General features: G+C 45.7%; 1 protein-coding gene across 2 annotated transcripts in view; it reads right to left on the reverse strand.

Moving 5' to 3' along the window:
• The window catches only part of Prkcb (protein kinase C beta), a 335,946-nt gene that overhangs the window by 253,944 nt on the left and 67,302 nt on the right, over nucleotides 1-14,700 (reverse strand). The window lies entirely within an intron of this gene.

Raw genomic sequence — 14,700 nt, forward strand, 5'->3', positions numbered from 1 at the left:
AAGGCCATACTGGGTCAGATAGTGAGTCTATCATATAAAATAACGTAAAATATTAATAATCCCTGGCCGAGAGGAGCATTTCAATTGCCATAGATTTCTCTGAGGACACAGCCTGGCTCTTTTTTTTTTTTTTTTTTTTTTTTTTTTCTTTTTTTCGAGCTGGGGACCAACTCAGGGCCTTGCACTTGCTAGGCAAGCGCCTACCACTGAGCTAAATCCCCAACCCCAGCCTGGCTCTTTCTAACAAGTAAAACCAGAGCAGAAACTTTTTGTTCCTGAGTGTGTTGTAGGAAGTTTCAGGGAATAAACTAAGTGACAACAAAAACTTCCAGAGTCCCTAAATCTGGAGCATGGGCTTTTTTTTTCTTTTTTTTTTTTTTTTTTTTTTTTAGTCCCCAGTGCTTAGAAGTGAAAGTGCCTGAGGCTATAGGAGGGAGAGCCCAGTGGTCAAAGTAGAGCCATCTCACGTACAGGGTTGTTTCTTTTCCTCTGTGTTACCTAACCTCGAATCTTTGCATAAGACCCAACTGGAGAAAGAACACATATCCAGAGGACAGAAGATAGAGCTAAGTCTCTACTGCTCACAGAGAACATCCCATAAGAAAGATGAATGAATGAATCAATGAATGAATGAACGAACGAACAGACAAAAGAATGAACGAACAGGAAGGCACCCGTTAACACTGTTCTCAAAAGGCTCTACAAGCAAAGCTGACACCTCAGCTCAAAAGTCTTCCTGGATAAAAATGTGCACTTTACACTTTAAAGCAGAGTGGCCTCATTTCCCCTTCTGAATCTCCCAATCATGCAGCTTCTCTGAAACAATTAAAACTCTCTGGGCAGCGGTTTAACAGAACAACCAAATACACGTCAACAAGTGGGAATTCATCAATAAACCTCGACCAGTGAAAACAGTAAGTCTTCAAGGAAGTTTTCTGGGCCTTTCCGGGGTGACTGGAGACTGCCAGCCCACCAGGTCAACCGTCAGCTTTGTTTAATAAGTTCTAAGCAGGGGGATTGGGTTAGGATGGGGGTGGGGGACATGTTCTCTTCTTTACACAGCCAAAACTGGATCCAAGGAACTCACTGAAAGGGAGAGAAGAGTCCTAGATCGTAGACCTATGTCCTGTCCTTGAGTGCAGCACTAGGGAACAACACTAAAAGTGCAAATGGAATGTGAGGTGGGCAGGTAACCAGACCTACAATGGTACTGTACAATGCCCACTCTGGAATCCCTGCAAACCTACCAGAAAACGGGATGGCCTCCTTGCAATTCCCACAACGGCTCTTCCACGAAGAGTCCAATTATCCGGTGCCCTTCATGGCCGTGTCTTCCACCCTCACCATCTCGGCCACTTACTCATGATGCAGATCTTGCAATAACTCAATCCCATCTAAAATAGTCTCAAGCCATCTAAAATAGTCTCACAAGAACCAGGAGCATGCACAGCAGTTGGACTCCAGCTCCGGGCTTGTTAGCGGGAAGCGGCCCCTCCCCTCTCTCTGGTCCTCGGTTCCCCTAAGTATGTTTAGTCATCTATCTCTTTCAGCAGATAAGCTTTCCCAGCTCCCTGATGTCACACTTCCTGAAACTGTGTGGCCTTCCACTCTGGTGTTCATAGACACTAGCTGGTCTCTCTAGATACAAAAATCCAGATCCCCAGAGAAAGAATCAGGTAGAGTCAAAGCTGGCCCAACCAGCAATGGGCAGAATGTCCAATCACAAAGTTCCAATATGGCCCATCCCTAACAGCTGAGAGGTAAAGAGCACATAGGAGTCACAACTGCCTTGAAAGGGTCTCTCCAGACTCTCCACGGGAATGTCACCCTTCTCCCTGGACATCATCCTGCCCTGTAGACCATCACAGCTGGAGATGTGGAAGCCTGCGGCTTCACAGCCCCTGTCTTACCAGCCAGCTGCTCCCCTCCCTCTCCTTAGTAAGCCTCAGGTTGGCTGCTGCCCAGGGCCCTCCTCGCATCCTCACACCCACCTGACTACGCTCAGCCCAGCACTCAAAGCTCTGCACTGAGATCCACTTTGCCAAAATGCTTTCCCACACAGGGGTCCCCGTCTTCCAGCTCATTCCACGCACTACCCCTGAACTGAGCTCAGTCTATTTTAAACTCCTGGATCTGTCTGCCATCTGTCTTGTCTGGAGGGCTCATGGTCTCCTGATAGAATAGAACTGAATTTGGAAAGATAGAAACTGAAGTCTGGTCCCAGTCCTGCCATGAAACCGAGAACCTTGGGACAAACATGGCTGACTTCCTGAAGTTCACATGGAAGATCCCTGACTTGATAAGGTTCTCGGCTCTTGAGATTATCAAAGATAATCAAAGCTGGAAGGGCATCTTTGTTGATCCCTGTGCATAATTGTACACCGTTCAAGAATGAGCAGCTTCCTTTGCTCCTCTGTCCAGATTCCCAGTGTTCTGGGGCCCAGCTAATGCCAGATCAGGTCCATCTTGGGGAAGCAATGCTTGTAAAGTTGTTACCATGGCAACTAGCTCCTCTGTCTGCTTTCTGACTGATCCTAAGCAAGTCATCAACCTCTGTCTGCTTTAGACTCTGCACGTGACAGTGAGACATTGAGAGTATCTACTCAGCACGACACATTCCGTGTCAACTAATGCTGGCAGCCATGGTGGTGGGGTGGTGGGGTGTGGTGGGGGTATGATTAGGGATGAAAGTGGTAGTGGTAGTGGTGTATTGATGGTATGGCAGTGGTGGTGGTGGTGGTGATGGTGGTGGTGGTGGTGATGGTGGTGGTGGTGGTGGTATGGTGGTATGTTGATATGCTGATGATAGTGTGTTGGTATGGTGGTGCTGGTATAATGGTATGGTGGGGTTGGTGACGACACTGATAATATGAAATGCACTCTGTCATGTTGCACACTGAGAACTTGATATGTATTCAATTCACAATAATTTATGAGGCTCCTAATTAAAAAAAACTCAACACTTCATTTGGAGATTTCAATATTAATAAGTTGGGAGAACGAAACATATATTCCAAATGCTGAATTTAATGTTTTTCCTAGAATCTAACAAGTCCATGAAATGACATTCAAATGGGCTGTTCCCTAAACACAGAGAGAAACCAACCTCCCTTGAGCTGATCCAAGCAAGTATGGCTGCCATGAAGAATTAGAGGGACGGGATCACCAATGCCCTCCTCCCCATCTGACACCTTCTCTCAAGGAATTGTCTTCCCCAGATCAAAGCTGCCCACGCTCAAAACCCAGCTGTCAGGAACCCAGCTGCCTTTCCATGGCAGCAGAGTGGTCAGCGGGGAGAGATCACATGCATCTCTGTAAATCCCATTTCAACTCCGGCAGATGGTGAATACCACGAACACATTACTGATGATTTTAGGGCGTCCTGCAGGGGAGTTGCATTTCAGCTCACTCCCATCGCCTCATCCCTTCTCACTACCTCTCCAGGAGGGAGGGAGGGAGGGAAGGAGGGAGGGAGAGGGAGAGGGAGAGGGAGGGAGATAGAGAGAGAGAGAGAGAGAGAGAGAGAGAGAGAGAGAGAGAGAGTATAAACTGACATATTTCTCTCGATGACTCTCAATTAGAGGATAGGTCCCCTCTGAAAGAAAACTAGAACAATTCCCTATTTAACTGAAGAGACACGTTGAGTCCATGTGGCACACCATCCAAGATTTGAGGACACAGCTTAGATGCTCCGATCGTCACATTATTGGATGTTGGTATGATCATACATTGGTGTCGTTATGGTGGCACACACTGGGGCTCTGCTGTATTCCAGAGACCACGCTGCTTTTTCTACCCCTCATTTCACTTCATCCTTCACAAGCCTCCACCGAGTATTGCATTCCTACTCGACGGATGGGAAAACTGAGGCTCAGGCAGGCTAAGAACCTGTCCAGGACTACATAGCTGAGCAACACCAAGTCCACTGGGAACTGGGTTATTCCCATCAAAGGCTCCATCGAGGTCAGCTCTGGGAGCCACGTCAGGCTCTGCTTTCCTTTTGCAAGACTAATTTATTTTTATTTTCTGCACGGGAATATTTGTCTGCATGTCTGTATGCACACCACATTCACACCTGGTCTCCAAGTCCAGAAGAGGGTGTTAGAGCTTCTGGAACCAGAGTTACAGACGGTTGGGAGCTGTAATGTGAGTCCTGGGAACTGAACCCCAGTCCTCTGCAAAACTCTATGAGTGTTCCTCACCACTGAGCCATCTCTCCTGCCTGAAGCTCTGCTTTCTAACTGCTCTGTAATTCCCCAATAATCCACTAGTGTCTCCACAAGTGACCCTGAGCCCCCCCTAGCCTCCAGCCCCTCCCCTCAGCCCCGCCACAATGCTAGACTTTTTCCTCACACCTTTTCCCAGGCCACTCCTTAGTGGCTAGATTGCTTATAAATGTCAACTCAACACCACCTAGGGTCACCTGAAAAGGAGTCCCAAGGAAGGATTGTCTGAATCAGATCAGGCTGTGGACATGACTGAGGGGAATTGTCTTGTTGGTTAATTTATGTGGAAGGGCCAGCACACTGTGAATGGCACCATTCCCTGGGTGGTCCTGAACTGTATAAGAAAGGCAGGTAAGCATGCATCTGAGTGAATCAGGAGACAGTGTTCCTCCATGGCTTCTGCTCCAAGTTCTTGCCTGAGTTCTTGCTCAAACTTCTTTCAATGACAGACTACATCCTGTAAGAAAAAACAAAGCCTTTCTTCCCCCTAAACTTCTTTGAACAGAGTATTGTATCCAAGCAAGAGAGTGAAACCAAATCACTGCTCTACCCCTTCTCTTGTGTTTTTCATCCCTTAGAAGACAGAGTGCCCATGCCCCTTTCTCCTACTTTCTGAAACCCCACCTACACCCAACAGATTATCACTTTTACACTCTAGATAGAAAAGTCACCTCTTCCAAGAGGTCCTTCCAGTTCTCTATCAGAGGTGCAAGTTTGAGTGCACACGATTACTGCCCTTCTTTCTTTGCCTGGCTCCCAACCCTGGCTCTAATGTTATATGTAGAGATGAATGTTCCACTCCTTAGCGAAATCACTCTCTTAAGTGATGCCTAAGTTTCATTCACCAGAGATTCCCCTACACAGTACCATCTTATACGATCTCTCATGTAACAGACATTTCCTGAAAAGCCTTAGAATGTTCTTTCATTTCTACAAAGTTTCAACATTTCCAAGTCTACATTGCCAGCCCAGGGCTCACTTTTCCTCTCCACTGAGACTTTGTGAGTTGTTGGGGGAAGCTACATCATACTCCACAGTTACCCCAATAGAAAACCAATTCCATGTGTGTTCATGTGCAAGTCTAAAGAGCCTATGCAGTCTGCACATTGACCAGGTGCCACGAAGAGCCTTCACTGTCCTGGTTCTAACGAAGGCACCAACATTGACCCACCTGATACCCAAGTTAGGCGTGCTCGCCCCCTCTCCTTTCCTCCCTTTCTCTCTTTTCTTTCCTTCCTCCCTCCAACAAACCCATTACCAATTTCCCCACAGATCTTCCAAATCCTTCGTCCTCTGTCCCCTTCATCACAGCTGCTCAGCATCCTCAGCTTCTACCTGAATCACCACAACTGCTTTTCAGTTCAAGATCCTCCTCCAACCTCACCACCTTGAAACTCATTCTGGCTTCAGAGTTTCTCCAAAAGGTAAATGCAATCGTGTAATGCTTCAGGGGTGGGGAGAAGACCCTGACCTCTCAGAATAAAGTCGAATGCTACTGTGACAGCTGAGGCCTTACAGATCCTGTCCTTGCCTTCCTTTTCTCTGATCTCATCTCTCGCCATGTTTCTACCCTGTAGGGTTCTGTTACAACCATGACAAATGGTCTTCAGTCTTTGTCTTAGTTAGAGTTCTATTGCTGTGAGGAGACACCATGACCAAGTCAACTCTTATAAAGAAAAACATTTAACTGGGGCTGGCTTACAGTTTCAGAGAGTTAGTTCATGGTTTTCATGGCAGGAAGCATGGTAGCATGCAAGCAGACATGGTGCTGGAGGAACGGAGAGTTCTACATCTTGATCCGAAGGCAGCAGGTAGGAAACTGTCTGTCATTGGACAGACTTTAGCATACATGAGGCTGCAAAGCCTGCCTCCAAAATGAGACAGGACCACACCTACCCCAACAAGGTCACACCCCCTAAGAGTGCCACTCCCTGTGAACCAAGCTTTTAAATCCACGAGGCTATGGGGGCCATACCTATTCAAACCACTACAAGCCCTTCAATCTGCTCATGCCTCCATAGAAGTCTTACTTTACAGACTACATCAGGGTCCTCCTCTTTGATCCCAGCCTACTAAACGGGTTTTACACACATCCAGATGAAGCTATGCTATTGATCTATTTGCTATGCAGATGAGCAGCAGGCTTTAGGTGAGCCTAAGAAGACTGTCCCAGCTAATTTTCTTGTACCTGTTACAAAATAACTTCCAGAAATAACTTGTGGGAGGAAAGATTTATTTTGGCTGGTGGTGTCAGTGGTCTCAGGCCATCAGGGCGGGAAGGGCGTGGTGTTGGGAGCATGTGGCAGAGGCTCCCTCAATCATGGCCAACTGGCACAGAACACAGATTGGAATCAAAGACAGATAACACCATCGAGGCCCATCATTTTGCTCTATTTCCAACAGCTGGCCCCCATATCCCCACAGACTCCCAAAACAGTGCCATGAACTAGAGACCAAGTGTTCAAGCATAGGAGCCTATGGAGGACACTTAACACTCAAATCATAACACAGACTTGGGTAACGGTATTATTATTGTTACCTGGGAGATTTTTAAGTATACCTGCGAGAATTTTTGCTATATAGCAGAGTGTTAATATGTGTGTAAATCATGGAGTAGCAAAATCAAGACTAACATATTCATCACCGTACAAACCTTTTTTTGTGATAAGAACACTCTAAAGTAAGGTCTCACAAGTAATTCTCAAGTATTTGATACATTATTATGATCCGTAACCATGGGGATACATAGGAAGGCCTTGACTTTTACAACTAGCATCTAGAGATATTTCAGCCAATTAAGAAATAACTTTAAAAGATGAATTGGGGGCCACTGAGATAGCTCAGCAGGTGACATTTGCAGTCAAGTCTGACAACCTGTGTTTGATTCCTGAAACACATGTGGTAGAAGGAGAAAACTGAGAGCCACAGGCTGTCCCCTGGCTCCATTTTGCATGTCATGGCATATGCAATCAATTCCCATACCCCCAAAATAATAATAATAACAATAATAATAAATGAATATAAAAAATGTTTTAAAAGGTAGTTATTTCAGCTTGCGTTTGAGTCTCTAAACTTGTGTGTGTGTGTGTGTGTGTGTGTGTGTGTGTGTGTGTGTGTGTGTAGAGGAGAGAATAATGGGTTAACAAGAGGAACACAGAAATACATATGCAGTGATCACTTGGTCAAATATTGACCCTGCCTTCCTCCTGAGTACACATCCACCTACTTAGCTTTTTTTGAAACCTGACATTGCCATTGACTTACTTTGGCCAATAACACATGCTTAGTAGTGAGAGCTACTTGTAAAGAAGCTTAAAGAGGTAGTTTACAGTTCCGAGACCTCTTTTCCTCTCTTGGCGGCCGAGGAAGCAGGCTTTAAGCTGATGCTTCTTTTGACCAAATCACTCTCATGACCACAGTGAGATCTTCCTGATTGTATCCTCACCCTCACCAAACCACGTCAATCACAGTTGGGTCTAGAGGTGATACCTGGATGTACTATCAACACCAGCTCAATATGAGACGCAGGATGCCCCTTGAGAACAGATGCTGGTATCTGCAGACTGAACTGGCAGCAAGGCTGTGTTAGAAAGGAATCTGGATTTTAGACAGGATAACAGAGTCCCTTGGCTTCCATCATAGTTAGGGTGATGGTTGAATGAGAAATGTCCCCTTTAGGCTCCAGTATTTAAAGACTTGGTTCTCAGTTAAAGGCTCTATTTGGAGAGGTTGAAATGGTGCAGCCATGCTGAAGAAACTATGTCATTGGGGGGTAGGGGGTGAGGAGAAAGCCTTGTACCATCTCCAGCTTTCTCTCTCTGCATCGTGCCTGTGGTTTAAGAACAAGCTCTTAGCTCTCTGTCCCGGCTGTCTGCTGCTGTGCCTCCTGACACGATGAACTTTTATCCCTCTGGACCCAGAAAGCCCAATAAGCCTTTCCTTCTCCAAGTTGCCTTGGTCATGGTGTTTTATCACAGGAACGGGAAAATAGAACCAATACAGTTAAGTAAGTCTTGATTGTCAATTTGATTGGATTAGGAGATCCATATCACTCCATGTTTCTGTGAAGGAATTTTGGGTGGAATTTAACAAGGAAGAGCCATTTAGGGTAGGCGGGCTTATCTTAGGCTGGTGGCTGGAAAGGGTAAAGGGAAGGATAAGGAACCTGGTTAATGCTCACATTCTCTCTGCCTGCTCCCCGAATATCACTATAAAAACTGCTTTGCCAGATCCAACCTGCTGTGGTGGGTGAGCCCTCTAGAAGCCAAAGCAAACCCTCCTCCCTGTCTTTATCATGCACCATGATAGTGCCAGAAGCAATAACAACATTGAATATCCTCGTGAGGAGCTGTCCCTTTCCTGCCCTTGGTCCCTAGACTTCAGGTAATGTTAACTGCACCCCCAACTCCGAGAGGAGAAGATGCTACCAAGACCATTGCCTTCTTATTGGCTCTGACAGGTCATCCAGAGCCAGTGAGATGCAAAGAGAAAGGAGAAAGTGCTCTCCCCTGCATCAACTTGAATCTAAAGGATGTGTGGGTAAGTGTCAACGGGCCATAAGGAGCTGGGAAGCTTCAGCCTGAGCATGGAGCCAATTCAGAAGAAGCAGAGATTGAGTGAGAGAAATGCTGTCCTGACACTAAAACAAGCCCCGGTCAGATCCCCCGGGAAGCAGCTCCCCTTGAGTTGTTTTGTTTTATGAAGCAACGACCTTCCTCCTAAATTGAGCAGCTTCGAGTTTTCTATCACCCGTAACCATGATTCCTGCCTTGCAAATAAATAAATTTTAAGGATCCTTCCAACGCTATGATTTTTAAGCTTCAGCTGTCAGTCAGCATTAGCCAGCTACCTCTAGCATTAAAAGGGACATTTTGCTAGAAGGGGAAACGGCCATCTTAAAGAACAAGAGAACCCTGTGAGCATAAGTCAAATTCACAAAGTCTGGATTGTCATGGCTTTTAGCCCATGGATGTAGCTCATGTAGACACTAGCCACTGCTCCACCCATGTGACAACACCGTCAGATAAATCTCATCTCAAACCTTCAATAAAGCACAGCATTGGCTCAAGTGATGAGAGGTCTTGGGCCTGGGGAAAGAGTAGAACATTGCTTTCTTTATTTTTTCCTTATTTTTTTTAAATAAGAATGTGTTGTCAATAATATCTGCTAGGTAGGATGACCCACAGCTATAACCCTAGCGCTCAGAAAGCTGAAGCGGGAGAATTTCAAGCTGGCGGCCAGACAAGAACAGAAAGAGTGAGGGAGACCCTGTCTTAAAAGTACAATAAAGTTACAAATTTTAAAAGCAAGGGTCTCATCTCACAGAGAACATACAGCTGAAATTTCTGCAGAGGTGGCACTGTGGTGACCTCCACAGTGTGTGTCCCCCAGATGACCTCACAGTGTGCCGCAGCCCTTACACCTCTCCCTCACGCTGAAGTTCACGTACACAGGCCTGCCAAATGAAAGTTACATGTTCTTTTTAAAAACTCAAAAAGGTGAGAGGTTATGGGGTAGCCTAATGATATCTCTTCTTTGCCTATGCCATCATGTCTTCGCTTCTGAAAATTAAAATTTACATTAGATTCAGATTCCTGATTTCTTTTGAAAAGATAGAAGGGCTGGACGATTTACAATCATGCTTTAACAGACAAAAGCCACTACTCGGAGGCCATTTCTTTTCTTTTCATTTTTTCATTAATTAATTAATCTATTTATTTGCTTTATATCCTGATCGGAGCTTCCCCTCCCTCCTCTCCTCCGAGTCCCTCCCACCCCCTCCCCTATGCCCCTTCCCTTTCTCCTCAGAGAAGGGAGGCCTCCCATGGATATCAACCCACCTTGGCATATCAAGCTATAGTAGAACTGAGTCCATCTTCTCCTATTGAGGCTGGACAAGGCCATCCAGTTAGGGGATCCAGGAGCAGACAACGGAATCAGGGAGAGCCCCTGCTCCTGCTGTCACAGCTGCCATATGAGAAGCAAGCTACACATCTATTACATAGGGATAGGGAGCCTAGGTCCATCCCATGTGTGCTCTCAGATTGGGGGTTCAGTCTCTGTGAGTCCCTTTGGGCCCAAGTTAATTGATTCTGTAGGTTTTCTTGTGGTATCCTTGACCTCTCTGGCCCTTCTTCCACAAGATTCCCTGAGCTCTGCCTAGTGCTTGGCTGCAGCTCTCTGCATATGTTTCCATCAGCTGCTGGGGAAGCCTCTCTGAGGACTGCCATGCTACCCTCCCGTCTGAAAGTATAGCAGAATATTATTAATAGTGTCAGAGGTGGGCTCTCTCTCATGGCAGAGGACTCAAGCTGACCATTCCCTCACTTTCTGCTCTCTTTATCTCTGCACCTCTTTTTTCCCCCTGTCTCCCTCTCTGCACCTCTTATAGGCAGGAAAAATTATGGGTCAAAGCTTTCCTGGATAGGTTGGTGCCGCCCTCCCCCATTGGAAGTCTTGCCTGGTTACAGGAGGTGACCATTTCATGTTCCATTTCCCCTACTGCTAGGGGTCTCAGCTGACAGGACACCATTGTGAACCTCAGTGTGGCTCATTGACAGCACTTTACTGTTACCCACTCTGTTCATTTAGGTCTCCCGTGCGGCTCTTGGGGGGTTTTAATTTTCAGCCTTTTATACTGACATGTTCGTCCACAGATAAATATTCACATGTTGTCTTAATCACCCAAAGTCTTTTTGAACACTGGGTTTTCATTATCATTACCTTAGTGTCCCACATACCATAAAAGCAAACACTCAGGTCAATAACTGACCACAGACTGGCTTGCTGCCAAGCCTTTGCTCACACTGTTCCCTTGCCAGCCTGTCCTTCCCCGAAATCTTGCTGCTTTACAACTCCAGTGAGCCTGCAAGATTCAACTCAGATGCCTTCTTCTGTACCCATCTGGATGCCCACCCAAGGCTTACGCTTCAGAGTTAATACATTTCCTGGCATTCTCATAACACGAGAGCACATCGTGTCTGAGCCTTGAGTCCTGTTCATTTGTGTCCTAATTGTGTAAGGACAAGGCTAACTCTTTATGACACCAACGGTTCTTCTAGAATAAGGACCAAAGCAGCTCGAGAGCTGGGTAAGGGGTGAAAGTGGTTGCTGAACAGAGGTCAGATCCGAGAAGCCCACATAGGTACTAGGTGGACGTGGGAACTACCTTTAATTCCCGTCTCAGAAACCAGAGCAAGCTGGCTAGCCTTATCAGAGTCCTGATTGAGAGACCCTGTCTCAGCAAGTTAGACAGAATAGTAATTGAGGATAGCCCAACCTTGGTCCTACACAGATACACGCATAGACATACAGACGCACAGACACACACACACACACACACACACACACACACACACACACACACACACACACACGACAAAGTCCTCAGTCCCATAATACATCTTTTAAGGAGAAAGCCCACCTTCCCTTTCTTCTTTAAGCCTCACCATGTACTGACCTAACTCATATCTCCACTTTGAAAGATGAGGAAGCTGAGGCCTGGAAAGACTTGAGGCCCCAGGGTACTTTTCCTGCACACAATGCCCACTGGGCACACTGATTCCCCTAACCAACTTCCACTCTCCCAGCCCTCCCCTCCTTGTTCTTCTGTGAGCCCCAAGCATCCAGTAACGAGCTGCTTCACCCACTCCTCTCCCCAAGAGCCTGCACAGAACACTACTCTGCTTCCCCCACACGCCATGTGACAAGGAACCGGGTAACCCTCCTTCATCACAGGAGCCTTGGAAGCAGCTCCTACCTCCCTCTGAAATTACATTAAATTGTCCCATTAGTGTCAAAAAGGGAAGATGCATGATACTTTCACAAATTTCCCTTTTAAAAGAAAATTATCTGGGAACTGTACTTGGGCTGACTGCTTCCTGCAAACTGGAGGTTACTCGGGGGCAGAATTTATTTGTAACGAGCCACAAAATCAGTCTAAATGCCAGCATTGATTCTGGTTGTGCTAGCTCGGATCAATACAGATGTGATAATACAGAATCAAGAAAGCTAACTTGAATAAAAACTTTGCCCAAGAAGATATGCAAGTGGTCGATAGGAACCTGTAAAGATGCTTATCATCAAGCATTAGGGAGACACAAACTAAAGCATTACCTCAAACCCTTCAGAAGGCTGGCAACAACAAAAACTGAAAAGAAGAAAATAACAAGTGTTGGTGAAGTTACAGGGAAACTGCAATGCTGTGTTCTGGTGAGGTAAAAAATAAAACAGCACAGCTGCTATGGAAAGTGGTATGTTGCTTCCTCAAAAAACTAAAAGTTACTATAACCCAGCAATTCAACAACCAGGGGGAAAAAAGGCAGACTTTGTAGCCACTGTCACTGAAGCTTAAGAGTCATAGCAGCCAAGAGATAGAAGTGACTTGAGTGTCCATTGCAAGTGAACAGATAAGTCATGTGCCATCTATGTGTGCAATGGTATATTATTTAGCTTTCAAAAGAGAAAATTCTGGCACATCATCCAATGTGGGTGAATCTTGAAGGCATTGTGTTAAGTGAAATAAGCCAATTACAGAAAGACAAATACTATATAATTTCACTTGCAAAAAGTATCTGGAGTGGTCAAAGACAGACAGACAGACAGACAGAGAGACACAGGTTGGTAGAGCTGGAGGAAGTGTCAAGTGGAAGGTTGTTTAATGAGGAGAGAGTTGAACTCTTTCAAGAGAAACAAAGTCTACTGATCTTTTGCACACGCATGTGAATGTGCTTAAAAACAACAGGACTATGCACTTAAAGGGCCAAGGAGGTAAACTATGCTATATGTATCCTACCACCCTTTTACAAAACATGAATCTGAGAATATATTTTCTTTTCTAAAAATACCATGAGTGTGTGCACACGCACATACACGTGAGTGCACACACACCACACTGAGCCATCTCATCAGTTCACAGGTATTCATTCTTTCCTCTGATAAAAATGTCACAACTCAGAGTAGAACCTAAGGGGAACCTCAGTACTCTGAGTAATTCAGGACTAGACTGAGGGGTGGCTGAAGGCAAAGGTGTTCAGAGAAAGTGCTGCTCCAAACGGATTCCTCCCATGATGCTGTTCTCACATGAACCTCCGTAGTCAAGGCACCTCCCCATGATACCTCCTCAAGCGTACTTTGGTGCGTTGTGTTCCAGTTCACTGGACACAGTCTAGGAAGCGTGCTAGGAGAAAGAAATCTATAGTTACCTCCAGAAAAGATTCCCTCAACAATTTGTGTCCCTTACCTCACACTGTGATCTCAGCTCCAAGACCTGTTTGATAGATAAACCAAGTAAGGATGAAGTTCCCAAATTAGACACTTTTCTGTGCCGGGATGGGTTCCATCTGCTAGAACAAATGAGTAGCCTGACCCTGCTCAGAGTAAAGCATCGCAGAACTTCAGTGATGAGACCGCAGCTCTGCACTCATCTCTAAGCACAGACTTGGCAGCTCTTGGTCTTATATAAAGCACTGTATTCTTAACTTGAGGCTTTTTTTTTTTTTTTTGCAGTCTTCATTGACACCCTCTGCAATGAGAGTATTCAGTCCTATTTGCCCAATTCTTATTTAAGAAAGCATTTCAAAATTGTTTGGTGAATAGGTTTGGGTGGACAGCAATTTCACTTCTCCCTCTGTTAAACAGGCAACACTATGATGAGGGGATGGGGGGTCTCCCCTCCTGACCTCACGCTACCCAAGGATGCAAACTTGTTACATGAAGTTGATGAGAGCCTGTGTGGGGGAAAGGTTAGCTTGGTTTCAGGGAGCCTCACCCAGCCCATCAAGGACAGATGATTACTTCCTGCATCTTCCCATGGGCATCCTCTTAGCACCTCCATCACAGCCTTCCCACTTTTGATTGTTACTTCCCTCTTTCCATCCCTCCAGGTATCAGAAGGTGACCCTTTTCCCAGCTAAGCTGACCCCTCTTTGGATCTCATTCGCTAACACAAGGGGATCCCCACTTGGCTCCCAGAGGCCTCTGCTCTTCTCCCTGAAGAAGCCAATTTCATGACACCCCATATTTTCTCTCATTCATCTAACTTGAGGTGTCAGCTCAACATACTTAAAACACACTGTTCTGGTGAAGGAAAACCATGAGGACAGGTCAGAAAGTAAACTTTGAAACTCCTTTCTTAGCCTGCCTTCAATGTAGAGAGAAATGTACGACCTAGATCGGCTCCCTTTCCTGAGCTAGGTCAGTTTTGGATTACTTAGCCTTCATCCATCTTGCCAAAAAAAGAAAAAAAGAAAAAGAAAAAGAAAGAAGAAAAGAAAAATGAAAGAGCTGAGCTTCTCTCCAAGCCTATGATGCAACCTTTGCTCAGCCAACTGTAATGAAAGGCAGCTCCCGAGTCTTAGACGTGGTCCATCTGAAGAATACACAGAAGCTGAGGATGGCCTTTTGCCAGTGACTGCCACCTGGCATGTGGCTCACCAGATTTGCTTTTGACATCAGACCTTTGGAAGCAAATACC

This window comes from Rattus rattus, chromosome 2 (genome assembly GCF_011064425.1).
Source record: "Rattus rattus isolate New Zealand chromosome 2, Rrattus_CSIRO_v1, whole genome shotgun sequence".
In the NCBI taxonomy this organism is placed as follows: Eukaryota; Metazoa; Chordata; class Mammalia; order Rodentia; family Muridae; genus Rattus; species Rattus rattus.